This window comes from Hibiscus syriacus, unplaced genomic scaffold (genome assembly GCF_006381635.1).
Source record: "Hibiscus syriacus cultivar Baekdansim isolate YM2019G1 unplaced genomic scaffold, ASM638163v2 tig00117016_pilon, whole genome shotgun sequence".
In the NCBI taxonomy this organism is placed as follows: domain Eukaryota; kingdom Viridiplantae; phylum Streptophyta; class Magnoliopsida; order Malvales; family Malvaceae; genus Hibiscus; species Hibiscus syriacus.
In genome coordinates this window covers 2,903,092-2,915,504 of record NW_024063525.1, presented here as the reverse complement: position 1 = coordinate 2,915,504, position 12,413 = coordinate 2,903,092, and the positions used below count along the sequence as shown (strand labels likewise).

The 12,413-nt window shown below is 37.0% G+C and overlaps 1 non-coding gene across 1 annotated transcript; it reads right to left on the bottom strand.

Annotated features, from left to right (window-relative positions):
* Nucleotides 1-10,016: 10,016 nt before the first annotated feature.
* Nucleotides 10,017-10,123, bottom strand: LOC120195632. The gene has a single exon (XR_005523086.1). It is a non-coding gene; the product is annotated as a small nucleolar RNA R71 (small nucleolar RNA).
* Nucleotides 10,124-12,413: the final 2,290 nt, after the last annotated feature.

Below are 12,413 nucleotides of genomic sequence, written 5' to 3'. Positions count from 1 at the left end.
TTCTTTACGCGATATTTCTAATCACTTGCTTTTTCTTTTCCTTTCAAATCGTCCAAATTGCTAGATTTGTCGTGGTCTAACAATACCAAATAATAACACAAAGTGTTCGAACTACATATTAGTGTCATACTAATATAAGCTGAACTTTAACATTCAAAAATTTATAAAATAAAAATCAGAATTAAAACGATATTACACTAAATTATATCTCCACCATAATTTTCAACTTCTCAAAATACTCATACCCATCCATGAATATTTATTTTCATCCTTAACCCTTCGTTTTTTGCTAATTTACATAAATAAGCCACAAGTGAATTCTTTTTAAAATTCACCTCAACCTTTCCATTTAGTTCATAATGATCCTTCACCATTAAAAATCATTGCACATAAATTATAAAAATTCTAGCACTTTAATAAGATGCTCAATTCAATACCTCAACATTTCAAACATTTATAATTTCAACTCAAACTTTCCTAACTTTCGATTTTCAACCACCAAACTAAATAAATTTGTAATTCAATCCCAACTCAACATTAATTCAAAATTCAGCATACTAATAAATTTTCCAGCATTCAAGATTTTACTCAAATAATACTTCTTCATTTAAGAACTTACAAACAAGTCCCCCAGGTTTTGGGAATTTTCTAATTCCATCTCAAGATTTACCAAATTTGCAATTTGGTTTTCAAAACAACTTTCCAACCAAAATTCCATAATTATAAATATCAAAATTAACATTGAATCCTTCAAATATTTCAATCTTACAATAATATCCCATAATTCCAAAAACTTGTAAACTAACCCTTTTTCACTTTTAAGGTTCCAAATTGATCCCAATCAATCTCCAAGCAACATAGAATATTTCTAATATCATTTCTAATCCATAGGAAATTTTCCAACATTTTCTCCAATTTTATTCCTGACAACTGTCATTTTCGATGTCAAAATAAAATTCCTTCGTCTCGATTAATAAATAAATAAATAAATGAAAATTTGTAGTGTAGAGAAGTAAGGGTCGAATCCACAGGGACTTAGAAAATTCTGAATTTTTGCTTAAATTATTTATGCCAAGTGTGATATAGTGAATGGGGGGGTTTTGGTAAAAAATTATTAAGTAATAGAAGAGTTTAAATAAAAAGGTAATTAAGGTAAAAAAAATAAGGAAATAAAGATTGTAAATGGATATGGTAAAAACATCCTCAAGCTTTGCTTTGACTCAATTTCCTTTAGATCATCGAATTAGATTTTTCCTTCGGGATTCACGTCGGTTACTTTGTCCAAAAGGGCAATCCTCGTTACTCTATTTGCATACCGAATACCCAAGGAAATCTTTGATTTGGCTTCGGAAATTGATCTAATCAACATCAATTGTTTTAGATCAATTACCGTTTAAGTTCATGGCGATCGACTCGGATTTTTGCTTCTATAACCGTCAATTCCAATCTCAATTCCCTCTTGGCGAAGCTATCTCGCCAAGTGTGTTCCCAGGAAGTCGAATGTGCTTTCTATAAGCTGAGTCTTTCTCCCGCACGTTTAATCGCAACAAAAATCTTGACCAAAGTCTATCTTTGATTTTGATTTTGAAAAATAAGCGCAGAGATTGAGAGAGATATTCCGAAGATATTAAGGGCCTGTTTCAATTCTCCCGTTGGAATTGAGCCATCGCTTTAGCTCTCGGCTTATGAAAAATTTAGCTAAGCATGACAAAAGTCATAGTTAGCATATTTAAAAACAAAGCTTGAAAATAAAAGAAAAATGAAAAACTTGAAAAGTAAAATAAAAGAGAAAGCTTTAATAAAACTAGAAAGAAGAAGAGAATTGTAATCTGAGATGCGACTTTAGGCTTACCCAAAGAGGGTATTTATAGCCTCTCAAAGCCTAAGGATAAACAAAAAATTAAAATAAAATAATCCTAAAGATAATTGTTTTTCCCTAAATTCAAACTCTAAACAAGTCTCCTAATGCAATTCTGCTACTCCATCTTCCAGAAGGCGCGCTGAGTAGATCTTCTAGAAATCGCCGCTGACTGGACCTTCTATAAACTGCCACGTCATACTGTGTCGTGCTCATGTCTCTAGCCGTGACCAAATAAAAAAAATGAAGAATGAGTCTGTTTTACCTCTAATTCTGGAAAATATGACTTGCACAAAAATAAGCATAATACAACCAAATTAGTAGCAATAAATCCACAAGATCGAAGAAATAACGAGCAAATATTAACGATTCTGAACACTCATCAAATTCCCCCTTACTTATCTCATGCTTGTCCTCAAGTATGATATAATCAAATAAGTCAAAAACTTCATTTACTGTTCTTTTTCAAGTTTCACATTCAAGGAAGCAAGGTAGAGACCACAAGAATTACTCAAGTCAAGACATCAATCAATTGAATATCACCAATTAGAACAAGTTAAATGCAATTGTAACATCCATTCATTCATTAATCTCAATGCCCATAACTCAACACCTTACCGGGATTCACTCAAATCACTCAATGTGTTTAGGGTATAGAAACGCTCAATGTCACAATCGACACAATATTACCATAGGTCTACAAGTAAATCAAATCTCCACTACTAATAAGAACAAGATGCATAAATCAAAATATCTTTTATTGGTTGTAATGGGGCTTAGGTAAAGGTAGGAAAAAGGCTAATTAATATGGCTAGAATTCAAGGCAAGGAACTAACAAATAACAAGTTCAACTCCATCAAAACATTAAGCACAACAAGATAAAAGAACAAACTATCGAACAACAAAATTCTTTTCGAAATGCATTTGATTTTTTCTTTTTCACATTTTTATTGTTTTGTTTTCCATTTTGTTTTCCATGTCTTTTTTCTTTCTTTCTTTTTTCGAGCATCTCTTTTTTTCTTCTTCCGAATTGCTTGCTGTTTCTTTCTTTTTTTAGAGCATACATCGGTTAAACTGTTCACTTGCCCTAAAAAGGGTAGAAAAAAGGGATAAAATAAAAAGGCTCGGGTTTATAAATGTGGTGAAAACAAAGAAATGGGAATAGGCTCAAAAGTAGTTAACTAGGGGTAAAATGCATGGCTAGGCAATTTAGTGGGGAAAACGGAATGGATAATCCTAAGGTGCGCAAATCATTTTTAAGCATCATGTTCATGTGTAATCTCGATAGTATTTAAAATACAGGTTCTAAAATACCAGTGTCAAATTTGACACACTCAATCCAACAAAATGAGAGCAAATATGATATGCTCGTAAAGGCTCAAATCTCACCAAATTATTTTCATGCATTGAACTAAGCACATTTCAACCAAGAAATCATGGAATATCATAAAAACACCAACTTGATCACAATTCATGTTTTTCGCTATCAAGAACATCATAACCTAAACAATTATGTGTTCCCGAACAAGTATAACATACTAAAAATATTCAACAAGACAAATAAATTCAATGAAATTTCCGCAAATCCAACCAACACATACTAGAATCAAAACATAGAGATAAGAAAAAGGGAAATTCAACCTACACTTTACTCCCCTCACTTAAACCGTTTTGCCTCAAAACATAAAATTAAAGTGCAAGAGAAGGAATAGAGTACTCCCCAGATTTAATGTCGACCACGGCCAAGGCCTCAGCCGCGGTAGGAGGCGCTGGGACAGAGATAGGAAAGAATCTAATTAATGTTCGTCTTAATGGAATGGAGGTGGTTGTGAACCTCATCCATTTGAGACTGCATATCTGGGCGAGGTACTGTAGGTGGTGGTTGTGGCGCATTACGGTGAATGAAGACTTGCTCGCGACGAGGAGTGAAGACACCCTGTGGAATGAAGTATGATGCGCTCGGGGTTCCAACTAGTAGGCCCATCGAACCCAAGCATCGCTCATCCAAAGCATTTGTAGAAAAAGCATAAGTAAACCGTGTAACGTCAAAATTAGTGATGCGAAAAGCTAAATGAGTAATGTAAGAGCCAAGGATAAGTGGGCGATTGGATCGAATAACGATCTTAAAGGCCCGAGCAAACTAAAATCCCAAGTTCACTCGCTGGCCAACTGATATACACCGTAAAAAGAATAGTTCAACTCGGCTCAAGGAGAAGGACGAGTCATTTCGACTGGAGTAATTGTAGTCGAGTGAGCGTTGAACATGTGGCCAACTAAGCCGGTAAGAGTCTCATAGGCCATATCAGCATCAAAATCCTACAGAATCTCAAATAAAGTAGTTAAATACGCATGATTCATGACATCTATCATGAAACCCATAGAAAGATTAAATTCTGATATAGACATTGAAAAATAACTTCCGCATAGTCAGAATGTAACGACATCGGGCGAATTAACATTAAGAAGACGATTTGGTGAAAAATTAAAAGTGGAATAAAATTTAAATACAAGTTCATAAAATGTACTACAATTAATCATCGGATATAAAGGCCAACCAATGACAGCAAAATAGGTATGAACAGACTCACGTAAATGCAAAGTTTCTAAAGTTTGAGTCAGAATATATTTACCTACATGGAAAGGATGATGTCTTACCGACTCAAAACGTACCAATTCATCATCCAAAAGCTGCAAATACCTTTGCATCGTCTCTTCGATAGGGACAACGTATGACCAACCCCTTCGGTTGCATTCTGGATTTTCGTGGGCAGGCGGTGGACTGTCAGGAGCAAGGGCATCACACGGGTCGGCGAAACATGACGCTTGAGTTGCTGTCGAGAGCTCAACGTAGCAGGAGAGGGATCCGGGGGTGGAAAGCCAGCAGTAAAGTCCTCTGTAAAACCATAAATTGGATGGTACATTAATAAAGGTTGAACCGAAACGGGACTAGAATTTACCTTTGAAGCGTCGTCTGATGTTTCCAAATGCATCGAATACGATGGGAAGCCCGTCAGTTGTGGACGAGATGACGATTTTTCTACTGTCAGTATTTAGTGGAACGTGGTGGTGACCGATGGCGAGAAGTGATCGGCCCGAGGCGTAGCGGTGCGGTCGGCGCAAACGTCGAATGATATGGCAAAGATGGAGCGGTTGTAGCATGGCCACGGCCTCACATCGGTCGAACAGAGGGTGACGGGGGAATGAAATCAGAATCGCTGGGCAACTCAATGAACGCCAACACATTGGAGCGGCGACATCCTCCAATGAAGGTGGACGGAGGAGCGTTGGCGTCGTTCGGTCGGTTTCGTATGCGTACCATCGTGGAGTAGAGAGGAACGGATAGTGTGAAAACACGTTAGCAAAATCAGAGTATGCCGGCGACGGTGAGAAGAGGAAGAAACATGGATGAGTGTTTTTGGGGAAGGAATGAAGTGTTGTGAAGAAGATGATGAAGTTTGGGGACTTTGTTTACTACCGTGGGGGTGTTAGAATTGGAAGTAAATTGGGTTTGTTTTTTATTAGGATAAAAGGGAGTTTAAAGTGAAAATGTGATAGAGATAGGGATGGGTGTAGGGTCTACAGTCAAAGGGAAAGGAAAGAGAAGAAAGGATTGGGGAGTGGGGGCGACAGAAAGATAACAAAAGGGAGGAAATTTTTTTGGGTTTTGCTAACGTGCACTGGGCTCCATATTAGCGTGCTAACGTGCGCCGTAGGGAGTCAACGATATCGATACCATCAGAGGGGTATCGATACTACTATATAGTAGTATCAGTACCATTTGATGGTATCGATACAATATTTCGATTATGTTTCCACGGCACCAATATTGCCTAAGCAATATCGATACTACACTGCTTTGCACGATATTACATGCTCCTGGGGTCCGAATATGGCATTGTTCGGATGATAATATCTCAATTCTTCGTTGTTCAAGTTTGATATTCCTGAAAAATTAAATAAAACATGCTTAATCGAAATAAAAATAAAAGTAAAAATAAAAATAAAAATAAAAATGTAACAAAATTACAAACAATGGGTTGCCTCCCATGAGACGCTTTTGTTTAACGTCGTTAGCTCGACAACCTGATTCAAATTACAAGTTCTTCTAAGTCGAGATCTTCAATTAAGCCAGCTTGGTTGTTCACATAATACGATTTAATCCTGTATCCATTGACTTTAAATCTAGTACCCGAACCATCTTCAAGTTCGACTACACCATGAGAAAAATTTCAGTTACCGTGTAAGGTCTGCTCCACTTTGATCGAAGTTTACGTGCAAAAAGTTTTAACTTTGAAAAAAGAAGAACTTTTTGTTTGACATAAAAAGAATTAAAAATAATTTTTCGATCATGGAATTCTTTGTTTTGTCCTTATATATTTTGGCGTTGTCGTAAGCATCTCTTTGGATTTCCTCAAGCTCCTGTATATGTAACTTCCGTGTTTCACCAACCGCTTCTAACTCCATATTGCATTGGTTTACAACTCAATATGCCTTGTGTTCCAGTTTGACAGGTAAATGACATGGCTTACCAAATACGAGACGATATGCGACATGTCGATAGGTCATTTATATGCAAATCGATAAGCCCACAAAGCGTCAATCAATTTCAAGCTCCAATCCTTGCCATTTGGCTTGACTATTTTCTCAAGAATCATCTTTACTTCACGGTTTGAAATTTCTGCTTGTTCGTTCATTTGAGGATGATAGGCAGTGGCAATCCTGTGATTTACTCTATGTTTTCTCATAAGCGCATCTTTTACCCGATTGATGAAGTGTGTGCCGCGGTCGCTTATTATCGCTCTTGGTGTACCAAACCTGGAAAAATACAATTCTTTAGAAATTGAACAGTAGTTTTGGCATCATTGTTTCGAGTGACTTTCGAGTGGCTTTAGCTTCTACCCACTTTGAAACATAATCAACTGCAAGAATTATATAACAATTGTCAAAGGAAGAAACAAAAGGACCCATATAGTCGAGTCCCCAAACATCAAATATTTCACATATATAAATAGGATTAAGAGGCATTACTTTTCTTCGTCTCAAATTACCTGCACGTTTGCAATTGTCACAGGAATTACAAAATAAGTAAGTATTACGGAAGATATAAGGCCAAAAGAAACCGCATTCCAAAATTTTATGAGCAGTCCGCTTCGATCCGAAACACCCACCACACAAATAAGAATGAAAAAAATTTAAAATTAAGCTTACCTCATTTTTAGGAACACATCATCGAATTACCTGGTCTGAACAATGCTTCCAAAGATACGGATCATCCCAAATAAAGAAACGAGATTCTCTTTTAATACGATTTATTTCAGATATCGTCAAATTAGATGGTAACTTACCTGTAGCTAAGTAATTAACTATAGCTGCGAACCAAAACATTAACTTCTGCGCCATCATCAAGCTTTCCTCCTGTAATTCCTCACAAGCGGGAGGATCAACTGTAGTGATGGGAAGTCGGCTTAAGTGATCGGCCACTAAATTCTCACACCTTTTCTTATCCTTGATTTCCAAATCGAATTCTTGGAGGAGTAAGATCCAACAGATTAGTCGTGACTTCCCTTTTTTTTTGCAAAGTAAGCAGTTCAAGGCTGCAAAATCAGAAAAAACAATAACTTTAGTGCCAAGAAAATATATTATAAACTTATCTAATGCAAAAATAATAGTGAATAATTCTTTTTCGGTTGTTAAATAATTCTTTTGTGCATAATATAAGGTACGTGATGCATAGGCGATAACGTGAGGCTCTTTCCTGATCTTTTATCCAAGCACGACTCCAACACTTCCATCCGAAACATCACACATAACTTCGAAGGGGAAATCCCAATTTGGCGGTTGTACTATGGGTGCCTAATAACTCTGTAAAAAAGTCATATTTAAGACCTTTTTACTTAAGTTATTGACTGTCTAAAAGCCCATTTAGGATCATATAGATGCATTTATGAGCATATAGTTGCATGTGGTGGAATTTTGTTTGTCGCGGTATTTTATTTTGTAATCAGTGCTGCTTTATGGGGAAGGTGTTTTGTTTGATGATGTGCAAGATTTGGGAGCAAGGATAAGTAAAAAGGAATTGCCATGACATGATGAGACTACTGAGCAAAATGCGATTGCTGTGACATCTCGAACAACATTTCTGGGCAAAAAAAGTCAAAGAAGATATTTTTAGTAAGAGCCAGCTGTCATTGACTATGCGTGATTTCTGCAATCAACCATAAAGGAGGGGCCAATTACCATCTTTGCATCGACTCTCACATAAAAGGAATGAACTTTAGGGTATTAGTGTAATTTTAACACAAAACCCTAGGTTCATTATCCCCTATAAATAAGAGATGAAGCCTGACTTTTTGAGGAGATTTTGAACTTTTTGACAAGCCGCCAAGAGCTAAAAATTCGGAGAAAAAGGTCTCTCATTTTTTCGTCAATCACTTTTGCTGTGGCATTCCTCTGATGTCAAACTAGAGGGAGTGGTGGTGGCCGAGGGAAGCTCCGACAGTGCACGTCGAAGTCTCTTCCTCATTCCCTTTGCTCTTTGCTTTCATTATTTATTATTTGGGTTGTAAGGAACATATTAACTTGATTTGATCTTGCTTATTTCTAACCCCACCATGAACTAATCCTATTTGGTGGGAGTTCTTTATGGATATTTCATTTTGCTTTAATGAATTATTATTCGTTTCTATGTTATATTATGTTTTGTTTATGAAGTTTAATGCCTTAAGGTTGTAGGAGCTATGAGAGTAGCCATTCCTTAGGAGATTACTTAGTGTTCGAGAGAATGTATAAGTAACACATCCTTAGTATTCGAGAGAAACTAGGGAGAAACCACATAAGCAAGGGGTTCTAGATAGTAACAAGGCCTAATCCACCTTAGAGATAAGTCAAGGATTTCATTCGACTAAAAGGAGTTGTACATGAGCGATATGTATGTTAATGATGCTGTAAAAAGGTATTACCGAGACATATCATGTTATCTGGACCAATAGGATCACTACAGGGGTTTACGCCAATCGGTTTTGCCAATACATCTTCAATCTGTCGAGTCCCTTACTAGAGATAGCATAGGGCACCCTAGTAGACTATGTCGGGCAGATAAGACATAGAAGTAAGATCATTCTGATAAGTAGACTTAGATTTTCCTAAGTGACTCCTATAACTCATTCCCATAGTAGCTTGTCGTGTGAGGAGTTTATAGTCCTAAAAATCAAATCCAGTATTTATATTTTGTTTTGCCTTTACATTTTCATTTGTTTGCACTGAACACAATATAATTTGCCACGTCATCTCCATTTTCTCCCACATTACGATCATTTCATTCTCACCAACATCCATTTCATTTTGCCATAACATTCTCATTTGTGAATACCATTAGTTATACTTAGTTACTTTAGAATAATGCATAAACTTTACTCAATATCTCTCCAATCCCTGTGGAGACGATACTCACTCATCACTGTATTACTTGTTTGATTGTGTATACTTGCACATATATTCGCACCCATATTTAGTACTCACAAACAACGGACAAGTTTTTGGCGCCGTTGTCGGGGATTGGCAATTGATAATGTTGAGTTTAGTTGTTGCTCCGTTTTATTTCATCTATTTGTACACATTTACTTGTTTTTGTGTTTACATTTTCTAGGTGTTACGTTATCGCATGACCCGCAAAAGACCCAATGAACCATTATTTCATATTGAACCTGAGGCTCAAGTTGTTCAAAATCAGGTGAAGGATCCTGCAGTTTTAAATGCCACGACAAATCCAAATGCTAGGAATGCTACTCTACCACAAAATATTAGAGATCACTTAGCTCCCACATTGGACGACCTAAAACCTGCTATTGTAGCACCCAAGATTCAGGCAGTCCACTTTGAGCTCAAACCGATTATGTTCGACATGTTGGACTTGATTGGACAATTTGGTGGTACTCCTCATGAGGATGCAAGGCAATATGTTCGGGCATTTTTAGAGGTTTGTGACTCCTTTCGACAACAAGGTGTGCATGAAGATGTGCTGAAATTGAAGTTATTTCCATATTCTTTGAAATATCACGCCAGGGCATGGCTCAATGGATTACCTTCTGGCTCGATAAGGTCTTGGACTGACTTGTGCAAAAAAAGTTTGCTACGGCATAATCAACCAAATAAGAACAACAATCTTAGAAATGTCATATCATCTTTTCACCAAGGCGATGAAGTGTCTATGTATGAGTGTTGGGATCGATACAAAAGTTTGCTTCGCAAGTGCCCCAATCATGGATTCCACGACTGGACTCAAGTTGTGATGTTCTACAATGGAGTCAATGCACCCACGAGGATGATGCTAGATGCCTTGACAAATGGGACATTGCTCGACAAATCACCTGAAGAGGCTTTTAAAATTCTTGATCGAATTGCTAACCATGATTACCATTTTTACTATTCAAGGTCAAGAATGATGCTAGATGCCTCGACAAATGCATTCAACTCAGCATGTCTATTATGCCATGGCAATCACCATGAGAGCGAGTGTCTGACTAATCAGGAGTCTATAAACTATGTAGAGAACTATAATCGAGGTAACAACAACCCCTATTCTAACAATCTTAGATGGTTTCTGCGTCCAAACTTCTCTTGGGGAAATCAAGGAACCAACAATGCTAGTCAGCCCACTGGGCAGCAGAACTTCAATGACTCCCAGGGTTTTCAAACAAATATGCAATGGCATAATTCTAACGAGGGAGTGTCATCTTCATCCAACACAAGTTATTTGGAGGCCACAATGCAAGATTTTATAGCAGCCACAAAGACTATGCTGCATGACCATGTGACCTCTATAAAAAGCCAAGAAGCTTTACTTCAAAGCTACAGATCGACTTTAAGGGTCTTGGAGGGTCAGGTTGGTCAAATTGCCATAGCATTACAGTCTCGCCCACATTGCAATCTTCTTAGTGATACTGAAGTCATTAAGGCTCAAGATAAGGGGCATTATGGTATATTCACCTTAAGGAGTGACATCAAAATCTATAAAGATGCTAAATTTGGGGGGGAGACACTCGAAGAGCCCGATCATGAGATTGTGCACGAAGATTTGAAGGTGCAAAAAGATTCACATTCATTGGAAAACAATGATGAGGGTTCGAAGAGTGCAGCTAATGAAGATAAGAAAAATTTTGCCACGGCAAAAGAAAAGCCCCCATCAATAGGAGTTGATGACCAAAGGAAAGCTGCATAATTTTGTCGCAATAAATTTTTATGCATTGATAATCACTTGAAGCTTCATGAAGAAGACGAAGAGGAGCTCGAGGATATTCCAAAGGAGATGAGTCAGTCTAGCTCACCCATAGCTAGACCAGGTATGAAATTTGAACCTTTGGATTCTATTGAATTTACTCATCCCAAACCCTAAGTAACTGTCCTTCTGTCTAGACTAGAAATTATAAAAGAATTAAGGAATGGAGATTAAGGAAAAATTCACTAATGAAAAATTATTATTTTCTGCGGCAATTTTACGGTATGCTAACATTGTTAATTTTCTCGTTAGTGTTGTTTTGCTTCCTTACTTAACTAGCCTAGGAAAGAACAAGGTCATACATGATGATGGCTACTAGCATAGGGATGACCCCGACCACTTCAACGAATTTGCTAACCAAATGATTTCAAGTTGCCACAGTAAAAAGGAGCGAAAAGAGATCTCATTCTACTACCATTTAGCTTCATGCGGAGAGAATTTTGAAAAAGAGAGGACTACTGCAAAGGTCATACAATTCAGATGTGAAAGACGGGAAATGCCAGAGCAAAATATTTTGAAGGCGGAACTATTATATGTGTGGGGCATTTTGGTCTATACTGGTGCTCCGATCGAACGTGACAAATCTGCAATTCTCTTGTATGATATCGAGACTTGCCAAGCATCTTAAAGATGCCGTTACATTTTGGATTTACTCCTATGCATAAATAAATGTTTATTTTGTTACTGTTTTTATTCATTTTCCTTTTAATTTACTATTTTATTTTTTTCAAGGTTAGGGTCAATCCAACCTTCAACTGCACCAGCACCAGATTCTGAACATTCTAACCCCACATAATTATGAAAGTGCGCACGTCGCACGACCGCCGCACCACCACCCGTATAAAAACTCAAGGTATTTTACATTGCATTGAATTTCATAGCATGTAGGTTAGATTTTCCTTAGTTTTTATTTAGCATTGAGGACAATGCTTCTCTCAAGTTTGGGGGAGGTAGGGTTCTTAAATCATTGCATGATAGTATTAGTAGAATGAATATGACATGACATTAGTAAGTGGTTGAATTGGTTTTCTGGAATAAATTAAGGATGCCTGATGATGATGAATTCTTTATGGCTAGGATTGAATGTACATGACTGTTGAGGATGATAGAACCAACTCTAGGACTTGCTTCTTTGAAACCTTTGAATACACGATTGTATGTTTTTCATGCTTAAGGAACTTAGAAATTTTTTATAAGAGAACTCTTGCATGTCTTGGCATAAACGATGAAACCCCACTTTGTAAAAAAAGAGAAAAAATGAAGTTGTGACTAAATGTTTCG